Source organism: Giraffa tippelskirchi, chromosome 4 (assembly GCF_054371585.1).
Source record: "Giraffa tippelskirchi isolate mGirTip1 chromosome 4, T2T-mGirTip1v1.2.pri, whole genome shotgun sequence".
Classification (NCBI taxonomy): domain Eukaryota; kingdom Metazoa; phylum Chordata; class Mammalia; order Artiodactyla; family Giraffidae; genus Giraffa; species Giraffa tippelskirchi.
The window spans coordinates 168,161,094-168,172,723 of NC_137278.1; positions in this window are offsets into that span (position 1 = coordinate 168,161,094).

Genomic DNA, 11,630 nt, shown 5'->3' on the forward strand with positions numbered 1-11,630 from the left:
ACCTGCCTACCAAAACCACAAGTTCTCTCTAGGGGAAGATAGCATCATATTGGGCCATACATTTTTATTATTATTTGATATGTGATGAAATCAGGGCATAAAAATAACCAGGTATAGAAGGAAACAAAACATAATTGAAAACAGAAAACAAAAAGAACAGATAATAGAAACGCACAAGAGATCCAAACAAAGGGGTTATCAGAAACAGATCTTGGGGCGTCCCTGGTAAAGAATCTGCCTGCTGATGCAGGAGATACGGGTTCAACCCCTGGTCCGGGAAGATCCCACACACCACAGAGCAGTTAGGCCTGTGCACCCAGGAACCATAACTGTTGAGCCCATGTGCCACAACTACTGAAGCCCTGCCCCCCAGAGCCCCTGCTCCTCACCAAGAGAGCCCACCACACAGAGAAGCCCACACACTGAAATGAAGGGTAGCTCGAGACTCTCTGCAACAGAGAAAAGCCCAGCACTGCCAAAAATAAATGAATAAAATTGCATATTTTTTTAAAAAGGAAACAAAATTTGCAATAACTATCTTTAACATGGTCAAAGAAACTTAAAAATGGACAATTTTGGCCAAGAACTAGTAATTCTATTTAAGATGTCAAGTTTATACCCGAAAGACTTAATAATAGACATGACAAACTCCACAAATGGCCTTAACAACAGATTAGATATAGCTGAAAAGAGGTTCTCTAGAAGAGAAAGAGTGAATAGGACAGAAGCAATACATGCAGAATTACTGGCTAGTAGGTTCTCATGACTACTTAGTCATCAAATTAATGACTAAACAAATGGCAGATTTGAAGGCACCAGTAGCCCCACTACAGAATATACCAAAGAAAACCCTATTTAAGCACATGATGGTAAACTGCTGAAAACTGTAGCAAAGGCTAAGACACAACCACAGTGAGGCAGAGAGGAGAATTTATCTTTTTTTTTTTCTGGAGGAGAATTTAAAGGAGCAACAATTCAACATACAATGAATTCTTAACAAAAATAATGGAAGCTGGAAGATCACAGAAGTATATATTTATGGTACTGAAAGAAAATAGCAGCCAAATTTCAGTTCTATATCTAGCAAAATGATTCTTCAAGAACAAAAGTGAAAGTTATACTCAAATGAAAAACAGAACTTCCTATCAGGAGACCTACACTAGAATAAATGGAAGAGGCAAATATTAAAATACACAAAAGATAATTCTGTGACAGAAATCTGAAGAATCAAAGTTCCAAGAAAGTACTGGTCAACAGTATTAAAAATTTTTGATATGCAATAATCAGGGCATAAACATAATCAAGTAAAGAAAGAAACAATGAAACATAATTGAAAACTGAAAAAAACAGACACTAGAAAGTGCTGAAAGAAGTCAGTAGCCAAGCTTGAATTTTATTCTATTTCTTGAAGCAAAAAATATCCTTCAAGAACTGATCACTATAACCTAAAACGGGGATTGGCAAGTTTTCAGAAAAAATAGCCAGATAGTAAACATTCTAGCTAGTTGCATCTGTCACAACACTTAACCCAGTTGTAGCACAAAAGTAGCCACAGACAACACATAAACGGACATTAAAACGAGAGAACAGGCAGACTGTTCATTCATTTTCAAATACTGAATGCCTATTCTGTACCTAGTGCCGTACAGACATGTGAAAATTCAATGTGAATAAGAAAAGAAAACTGTCCTAATGGGACAATTCTAATTACTGATTAAGTCCTCCTATTAAAAGTGAATTTTAGCAAGCAGTAAAAATTAGCTTATGAGACCCAAATTTGACTTGATAAAATAAAAGCTATCAGTTCAGGAACCATTAATATTTCCTGTGTAATTCATGAACATGACTTCAGTCATTTTAGTGTGAATCCTACTAAAAGACACTTGCTCCTTGGAAGGAAAACTATGACAAACCTAGACAACATATTAAAAAGCAGAGACATCACTTTATTGACAAAGGTCTGTATACTCAAAGCTAATGGTCTTTCCAGTAGTCATGGTGAATCATAAAGAAGTTTGAGCACCAAAGAACTGATGCTTTTGAATTGTGCTAGAGAAGACTCTTGAGAGTCCATTGGACAACAAAGAGATCAAACCAGTCAATCCCAAAAGAAATCAACCCTCAATTTCCATTAGAAGGACTTATGCTGAAGCTGAAGCTTCAATACTTTGGCCACCGGATACACAGAGCTGACTCATTGGAAAAGACCCTGATGCTGGGAAAGATTGAGGGCAGGAGGAGAAGGGGCAGCAGAGGATGAGATGATTGGATGGCATCACCAACTCAATGGACATGAATTTAAGCAAACTCCAGGAGATAGTGAAGGACAGAGGAGCCAAACGTGTTGCAGTCCATGGGGTTACAGAGTCGGACACAACTGAGCAACTGAACAACACCTGCAGAATGTCCTTCCAAATTAGATACTGGTATAAAGGTACAGCAACTTGGGTTCACTGAAATCTCCCTAGAAAGGACTGCAGACTGAAGGATGGGCTAACTATTTTAGTTTTGTTTTGATTTGGCTTTATGATCATCCCTGGGCTAGGGACAGCTAAGGCCGACTTGGCATTTAAACTCAACAGTTAATTCTCAAATTTTGTATTCTCCTATAAAGAATAGCGACTTCACTCTCACTTTTCCCTTTCATGCACTGGAGAAAGAAATGGCAACCCACTCCGGTATTCTTGCCTGGAGAATCCTAGGGATGGCGGAGCCTGGTGAGCTGCCGTCTATGGGGTCGCACAGAGTCGGACACGACTGAAGCGACTTAGCATAGCGTAAAGAATAGCTACCCAAAAAAATGCATCTTTCCTGGATATCTCAGGAAAAGTTAGGTATAAAAAGTAAAGACATTTCACTACTTTATATAGACATATGGCTCTGCCTAAACATATGTATAATAATATGCATAAGGATTCTTATTTAACACATATAATAAACATTTTAAATGGTAAAACAGGACCGACATTCCTATTCCCAGCTTGAAAGTACTAGGTGTGATGAATGCTAAGCAGGGAAGTACATTCAGAGTCAAGATAATGGGCCTCTGAAGCTATTCCTTAGAGTAGATCTGGACACCTGGGATCAAAGAATGGGTCTAGGGGACATGGGTGTATCTATGGTTGATTCTTATTTATGTATGACAGAAAACCACAAAATTCTGTAAAGCATCCTTCAATTAAAAAAATAAAAGTGGCCAAAAAAAGAACAGGTCTAGGCTTGCAGCTGTTGCCAAAAGCCAGCACAGGCCGTGGTGACTGAGCAGACAGGCAACAGTTCAGTTTAGTCGCTCAGTTGAGTCCAACTCTTTGCAACCCCATGGACTGCAGCACGCCAGGCTTCCTTGTCCGTCACTAACTCCCGGAGTTTACTCAAACTCATGGCCATTGAGTTGGTGATGCCATCCAACCATCTCATCCTCTGTTGTCCCCTTCTCCTCCCGCCTTCAATCTTTCCCAGCATCAGGGTCTTTTCAAATGAGTCAGTTCTTTGCATCAGGTGGCCAAAGTATTGGAGTTTCAGCTTCAGCATCAGTCCTTTTAATGAATATTCAGGACTAATTTCCTTTAGGACAGACTGGTTGGATCTCCTTGCAGTCCAAGGGACTCTTGAGACTGGTGATGGAAAGAGCAATATTGCATAGGAACCTGGAATGTTAGGTCCATCAATCAAGGCAAATTGGTAGTGGTCAAACAGGAGATGGCAAAAGTGAACATCGACATTTTAGGAATCAGCGAACTAAAATGGGCTGGAATGGGTGAATTTAAATCAGATGACCATTATATCTACTACTGTGGGCAAGAATCCCTTAGAAGAAATGGATGCAATCTCAAAAACAACAGAATGATCTCTGTTCGTTTCCAAGGCAAACCATTCAATATCACAGTAATACAAGTCTATGCCCCAACCAGTAATCCTAAAGAAGCTGAAGTTGAACGGTTCTATGAAGACCTACAAGACGTTCTAGAACTAACACCCTAAAAAGATGTCCTTTTCATTATAGGGGACTGGAATGCAAACATAGGAAGTCAAGAAATACCTGGAGTAACAGGCAAATTTGGTCTTGGAGTACAGAATGAAGCAGGGCAAAGGCTAATAGAGTTTTGCCAAGAGAACGCACTGGTCACAGCAAACACCCTCTCTTCCAACAACACAAGAGAAGACTTTACACATGGACATCACCAGATGGTCAATACCGAAATCAGACTGATTATATTCTTTGCAGCCAAAGATGGAGAAGCTCTATACATGAGCTGATTGTGACTCAGATCATGAACTCCTTATTGCCAAATTCAGACAAATTGAAGAAAGTAGGGAAAACCATTAGGCCATTCAGGTATGACCTAAATCAAATCCCTTATGATTTTACAGTAGAAATGACAAATACATTCAAGGGGTTAGACAGGCAACAGAGGTGGTCAAACCCAAGGGATTGTGGAACATGGGGATTCAGATACAAGTCAGGGATGTAAAGAGATGCAGCCACTTTGGAAAACAGTAAAACATACATCTACCATGCAAAAATGTAAATCCACTCTATATACACAAGAGAAATGTAAACGTGTCCACACAAAGACTTGTATACAAATGTTCAGCAGCATTATGCATAATAAAGTGGAGATAATCCAAATGTCTATCAACTGGTGAATGAATAGACAGGATGTGCTATATCCATACAATGGAATTCTATTCTGTGATAAGAATGAACTCCTGACACATATTGCAACATACATGGGCCTTCAAAACACACTACATGACAGACACAAGAGATCACAGACTGTATGATTCCATTTATATTATTTATCAGAAAAAGCAAATCTGTATAGATAGTAAATTAATGATTTCCTGGGATGAGGGGTGAGAATGGGAACGACTGCAATGGGCACAATGGCCCTTTCTGGGGTGATGAATACATTTTAAAATAAGATTGTGACAACGGTTGCACATTTGTGAACAGACTGTGCTGTGCCTGTGAAGTCACGTCTGACTCTTTGCAACTCTTTGGACTATAACCTGTCAGGCTCCTCTGTCCTTGGGGATTCTCCAAGCAAGAATATTGGAGTAGATTGCCATTTCCTCCTCCAGGGGATCGAACCATATCTCCTGCACTGCAGGTGGATTCTTTATCTATTGAGCCATTTTAAATGGATGAATTTTATGGTAAGTAAATTACCCTCAGCAAAAGTTTTTTCTTTTTTTTTTGCTGCACCATGCACCTTGCAAAATCTTAGTTCCCCAACCAGTAATTGAAGTCAGGCCTTAGCAGTGAAAGCACTAAATCCTAACCACTGAACCACCAGAGAATCCCTAAAGCTATTTTTTTTAAAAGATGAAATAAATACATTTTAAGACAAAATATCTTAAAACTGAGAAAATGTCAGGATACATTTAACAGGAGGCTTCCTGTGTGCTGTTTTCAGTCTTGCATGAATTCTATGTTCCTTAACAGCACCTGAATACAGGTGCGAGAGAGCTGGCAAGCCAGCTTTCGGGGATAATAGAAATTCATGTAATTCATTCATATGGAAATTCCATACGGTGAACAGCAGCCATTTACAACTCTCTTCCCTTCTGATATGTAAAGTAACTTTTACAATCCCCTCTCTTGAGAATGATTCTAGCCTCCAGCCTTCTGGATGACTTGTTAGATTTTTGATCCCTGTCTCTGCTAAAAAGGGCTATCTTGTAAGAGAGTATATATATGCCGACAATATGTTAAATAAATGCCTTTGTTCCACCAGAGCACTGGTCCCCGTGTCTCTCTCTCTCTCTCTCTGTCCCCTTCAGGCTGCTCAGCCTCTTTTCTTTCTTTTATTCTTTTCAGTGGACTCTGTACCCTCAAGTTCTGGCCCATTTAAAGAGCCACAACAAGAAAATACATTATCTTTAGACCTACATTAAACTTAAGAGTGAAAAATGATCTCAGATGGGAACATGGAAATGCAAGAAAGAATAATGATTAATACAGGTAAATTTCAGTTAAGTATTACTTTATAAAACAAACAAACAAAAATTGTGTAGGACTTCAGATGTCTGTAAAATTAAAATGCCTGACAATAACATAAAAGGCTGGAAGTTGATAAAGCCATAAGTAATACTGAACACAAAACACAAACACACAAGTTATCAACACCAGGAACAAAAAAGGGGATTGTTACAGATCCTAGAGACAGTAATAAGATGGGAACTTTATATGATGAAATTTAAACATGTATAATAAGACGTAAAAGTTCCTAGAAATATATAACTTATCAGAAGTGATAAAAAAATTAGAATGCTGAAGCACACTTAACATTCAAATCTAACTGCCTGATAGACACATAAGCTAAGAGAGGGAACCGTGGAGTTGTCCATGACTGCCCTGAAAGAATTTCTTCCTTCTTGTAGCCGTAAGGCTGACACAATGACAAGCCTGAAGCAGAGTTTGATTCTGTAGATTACTGTCTACAACACAGGTTGAATTCAGAGCTTCAGCAGATTTCTTGAGTGAAAATTATAATACTGGTGGGAAGGGAGTGCACCCTGAAAAGTGGAAAAGTGAGATTTAAGAGAATTGTAATAACTCCAGTCACTCCTAAATGCCCAAAGATTTCCCCTTGTCAACAGAAGCAGCTTCTCCCCTAATGAGAATGGTTTTGACTTTCTTGAATACCCTGTAATGACCACACCAAAATAAAATTCCAATTCCTTTCATTCACCACTCCTACAGCCTCCTACTGCCTCTAACCTATGACTAAACCAAACCCTCAAATTCTCTATAATTCCAAAATTTGGAGAAGAAAGCTTCTGTAGTAACAGAATTACAAGGTTTTCCTAATGCTTGAGGAATGTGTCCAAAGGATTCTAATGATGCTAGACTGGGATGAAGAAACATAGTTTCAATCAAGCTGAATGTGTTGTCTTGGGCATATTTCAACGTAAGTGGTCACTGGTGATCTAACTCATGTTTCAGCCGGGGGATGAGGTACAGTTTTGTACCCCATACTCTAACAGTAGCTGGATCCTCAATGCCTTGAAACCCAGCCAGGTCAGACAACTAATGCAAGATCTTATTTCCTTGAGGATCTACTTCTTGTACTATTTCTGAATACCAATTATGTCATCAGTTTTCTTATTTTCAGAAAATAGAATCCTCTTAAGCTAAGCAAAAGGAATTTACTAAGCAGTATGTGCTGTGCTTAGTCACTCAGTCGTGTCCAACTCTTTGCGACTGCAGCCTGCCAGGATCCTCTGTCCATGGGGATTCTCCAGGCAAGAATACCAGAGTAGGTTGCCATGCCCTCCTCCAGGGGATCTTCCCAACCCAGGGATTGAACCCAGGTCTCTCGCATTGCAGGTGGATTCTTTACCATCTGAGCCACCAGGGAAGCAGTATAGACAGCTCTCAGAATCACTGCAAAGGTTTGAAATGGAGTATAAGCTGAATTCTAGGAATGACTCCTAATCCCTTACCGTAGGAGTGAGTTTGCAAGGTATGGTGCTGCTTCTACAATCAAGAAGCTACCTGTCACACCAGAAAGCCTCCGTCCACAGAGCCACCAGCGCCAAAACCAGGTCACCCGAGACCCCAGCCTACATAACAGATAGACACCTCAGGCACTCCCTGCTTCTGCTCCCCCATAACTCAGTTCTGAAACAAAAGTCTCACACAAGTGCATCTGATCAGAGGAACTTTGGTTTTGTTCGGAATCTTAGCTCTAAAGGAGTCTGGGAAGCAGTCATCCTTTTTTCACAGCAGCACTGTATTGCTCAATATGAACGCACTATCATTTAAACATTCCCTTTCTGGAGGACACTTACGTTTCTTGTTTTTGCTGTTAAAAACACTGATGTATCCCTTCATCCTAAACACACATGTAAGAAAGGACTAGGATCCTGAATGTATTTTGTTTTTCACATATGTGTACAAAAAACTGGAGACTGGATTTCCTGGTCACGAGCCATTTTTTTTTTTTTTAATATCCCTCCCCTACCCCCTTAAAGTCTAAAATGTTCCTTTCTCAAAGAAAACAAATATATACTGAGTGAATGGATCATCCTGTTATTCTTTTGCCTCAAAGTATTATTTGCATTTGTGAATTTCAGATGCAAAATAGCCCTATTCACTTCTTTTGCTACAGCCAATCTGGGTCAGGCATCTTGAAAAGTCCCTGACAGAATATTATGTTATCATGCATGCTCTGGACTAATTCACTTTTCATAGCTGAGTGCCAAATGTCTCTAACCAATTAAATGCAGTGGTCCATAATGGTGTCCTCTGCTTATAAAAGTGTATTTCACAACCCCAGCACAAATACACAACTAGTACAGGTAGCAGTGTGGTGCACCCTGAAATGAGCTGTCAGAATGGCGACATGTGGATTCACGTGGAAGAGATCCCTGGAGGAGAAATACATATATTTTAAAATGTGCTTTTTAAAAAGTGCTCCTAGGCAGCAAAGCAATGAATATGAAATGTGGAAAATCCTAATTTTCTCTGAACTTCATTTTCAATAACCATAAAATGAGGGTAAAATCTACTTTTATAATATGGGGCTACAAAGAGTCAGACACGACCGAGCAACTGAACCGAACTGATGAGGACTAAACAAATGCGAAACTAAAATATACTCCTGCTGTTACAGAGGATATCCACAAATAAATGCGTCACAAATGTCCCATAACATGTTAGCCAAGAAGGGCTGAAAGTTGTCTACTGACCAGTGATAGCTCAGTCAAGAAGCAGACTTTCCCAAAGTAGTACTTTTCTCCCATAGCGATCTTCTCTCCTCATTCTGGCCATCAACAGATCTTGACGTTTGTCCCACCCTAAAGTCCAACTCCAGTCTATGCCTCAGGACAAAAGGGGGGCAGGGGCGCATAGTGGGGGGGGTTCTACAGCAGAGGAGAATGCAAAGACCAAAGCACGCTTTCCACAAGCTCCCTGATTCACGTATATAAATATGCTCTAAATGGAATAACTTAAAACATTTTGTGTGACTGCCTTTAAAGACGTGCAGCCTGAATGTAGGCCGTGGTGAGATCCCAATTTTACGCAGGCCGCTACTGAAGAATCAATAAAGGTCGGTGGGCTAGGCACAGACCCCACTTACCAGCCATGTAACTTTGGCTGCTCTTTGGCTTGTGGGATCTTAGTTCCTTTGCCGGGGATTGAACTGGGCTACAGCAGTGAAAGCCACAAGTGCTAGCCAACCTCCAGACCACCAGGGAATTCCCCATCTATGCCTTCTTTATATTAGGGATCATCACAAGCCTACTGTGCCGATTAAATGTGTTATTTAAGAACACATTTAGAACAATGGAACTGCCACAAGTGAACACTATCATTGTAATTAAAAACAGTAAAAAAAAAAAAAAAGCAGCTACTGATCTGGTAAACTACCCATTCTAAAATGTTTAGCCTTGTATCTCAAATGTATAGCTTCAGCCTTATTTTTACTACACCACAGATCCAGGCTTGTCTCATCCACTTTTCCTTACTGTTCTTTTCTTAGTATGACACTTTTCACTCCTGCCCCTATACCTTATGACTTCTCGTACCTGGAACACCTACCACGTCTGGCTCACCTTGGGTATAGGTGTCTGCATCCGTCTCTTGCGTGGTCTCCAATAGAAGACTCCCTCAGACCACTTCAGGATCACCTGCCAAGCCTAGGAGGCTCGTTAGTAGCCTAGGGCTACCCTCGACGCCTGACTTTTCTCAGTTCCTCAGATGATCTAGCGAAGCATCCAGATCTCTGCAAATCTTTGAGTTTCCGGACAAGAGTGTAAGTTCTGGTCATTTTCCTGTTTTCCAATGCCTTTAATCTGGGCCAGAACTTAATAAATATTTTGGTTTTGTTTTGTTTGCCAATAGATGGTTTTGAAAAGAAAGTTGTCCTTGTCAAGACTATACAGGCCTGGGGGCTGCAAGACTGTCAAGTGTGTATATGCAAGAGAAACAAGGAATAACTAAAGAACAATTCTATCGCTTCAGCAACACACCACTGCTGATCGTCACTGCCACGATGCAACTCATGACTTGTCAAACTGTGGTGAAATCGCAATCACTCCCCAGGCAGCTGCTCCTCCATAAGCCATCTTCCTAATGATGACGTGTTCGGTTGGACAGTATTTCCTTTGCCAGGACTGCCACAACAAAGTACTATAGACTGGGGGGCCCAAAGGAACAAAATTCTTCTCACAGTTGTGGAGGCCAGAAGTCGGAGGTCCAGATGTCAGCAGACCTGTTTCTTCCGAGACCTTTCTCCTCGGCTTGCAGACACGGATCTTCTCCCTGGGTCTTCCCTCCACGCCTGTCTGTTCAAATTTCCTCTTCTATAAGGAGACCAAGTCACACTGGATAAAGGTGTGCCCTGAGGACCTCATTTTAATTTAATCACTCTTTTGAACACCTTATCTCCAAATACACTCACATTCTGAGGCACTGGGGTTAGAACTTCAAAACACAAACTTTGAAGGAACACAATTCTGCCCATAACAGGTATCATTTATGTTCCTGAAGATGTTTTCGAGTGTTTGACTCTAAGATGCAGCTTGGTGATCAGGTAATATACGTTTACATACTTGATAAGAGGCTGATAGCTCTAGCGCAAGGCACAGTTAAAAGGGTGCTTACTGGGAAGTGTGTATATAGGTCAGTAATTTCTAGACTTTGGTCTTGAAAACTCAATTCATGCCAGTTTTATTTGTCTACTAAAATCCAGCACTTCTTGCGTCATAAACAGCAATATTTTAAGGACAGAAATTTATGCTGGTAAATCTGAAACTAACAGATACCAGCCAGTGTTTACTGCATGGTAAACATTGTGCCAGCCCTTTGCATGAATTAACATCAAACGATACTATGAAATGCGAACTATTATGAGTAGTCTCTGCTTACAGTTAAGTAAATGGAGGCATAGGGAGGTTACATAACTTGACTACGCTTCCAGGCCATCATGCAGCAAAGTCCAGATGAGAGAACAATCAGCCAGGCTCCAGAGCCCACCCTTATAATACCCTGCCTCTGCAAGAGACCATTCACCCAACAGCAGCTGGATCCCAACAGAAGCAACAGACGAGGCCACATGTGACGGGCAGAAAAGGCTCAGAGTAAAATCTTGTCAAAGGGGCAGCTACTTATTTCCTCATCTTGCGAGAAAGACTTAGAATGTGCCATTTAAGTCTAAGAGGTAAAAAAAAAAAAAAAAAAGGAAGACAGTCATTAGCAAAAAATAACAGCTTCATTCTCACTTAAACTATTTTTCAGAAATACTCTCCTGTTTTTGTTTGCTTTGACATAACTATCTTGGGCTTCCCTGGTGGCTCAGACAGTAAAGAATCCACCTGCAATGCAGACCCAGGATCGATTCCTGGGTCCAGAAGATCCCCTGGAGAAAGGAATGGATACCCGACTCCAATATTCTTGCCTGGAGAGATCCATGGACAGAGGAACCTGGCAGGCTACCATCAATGGGGTCACGAAGAGTCAGACACGACTGAGCAACTAACACTTTTAACTATCTTGGGCAACATTCCAACCAGCATCTGGAGATGATGTTTAACTCAGCAGGAGTCAGAGTTAAAGAGAGAAAGGGCACTTGGAGCTCTGGCACCGGTGGCTTCCCGGGGACAGGAGTGGCTGCCAC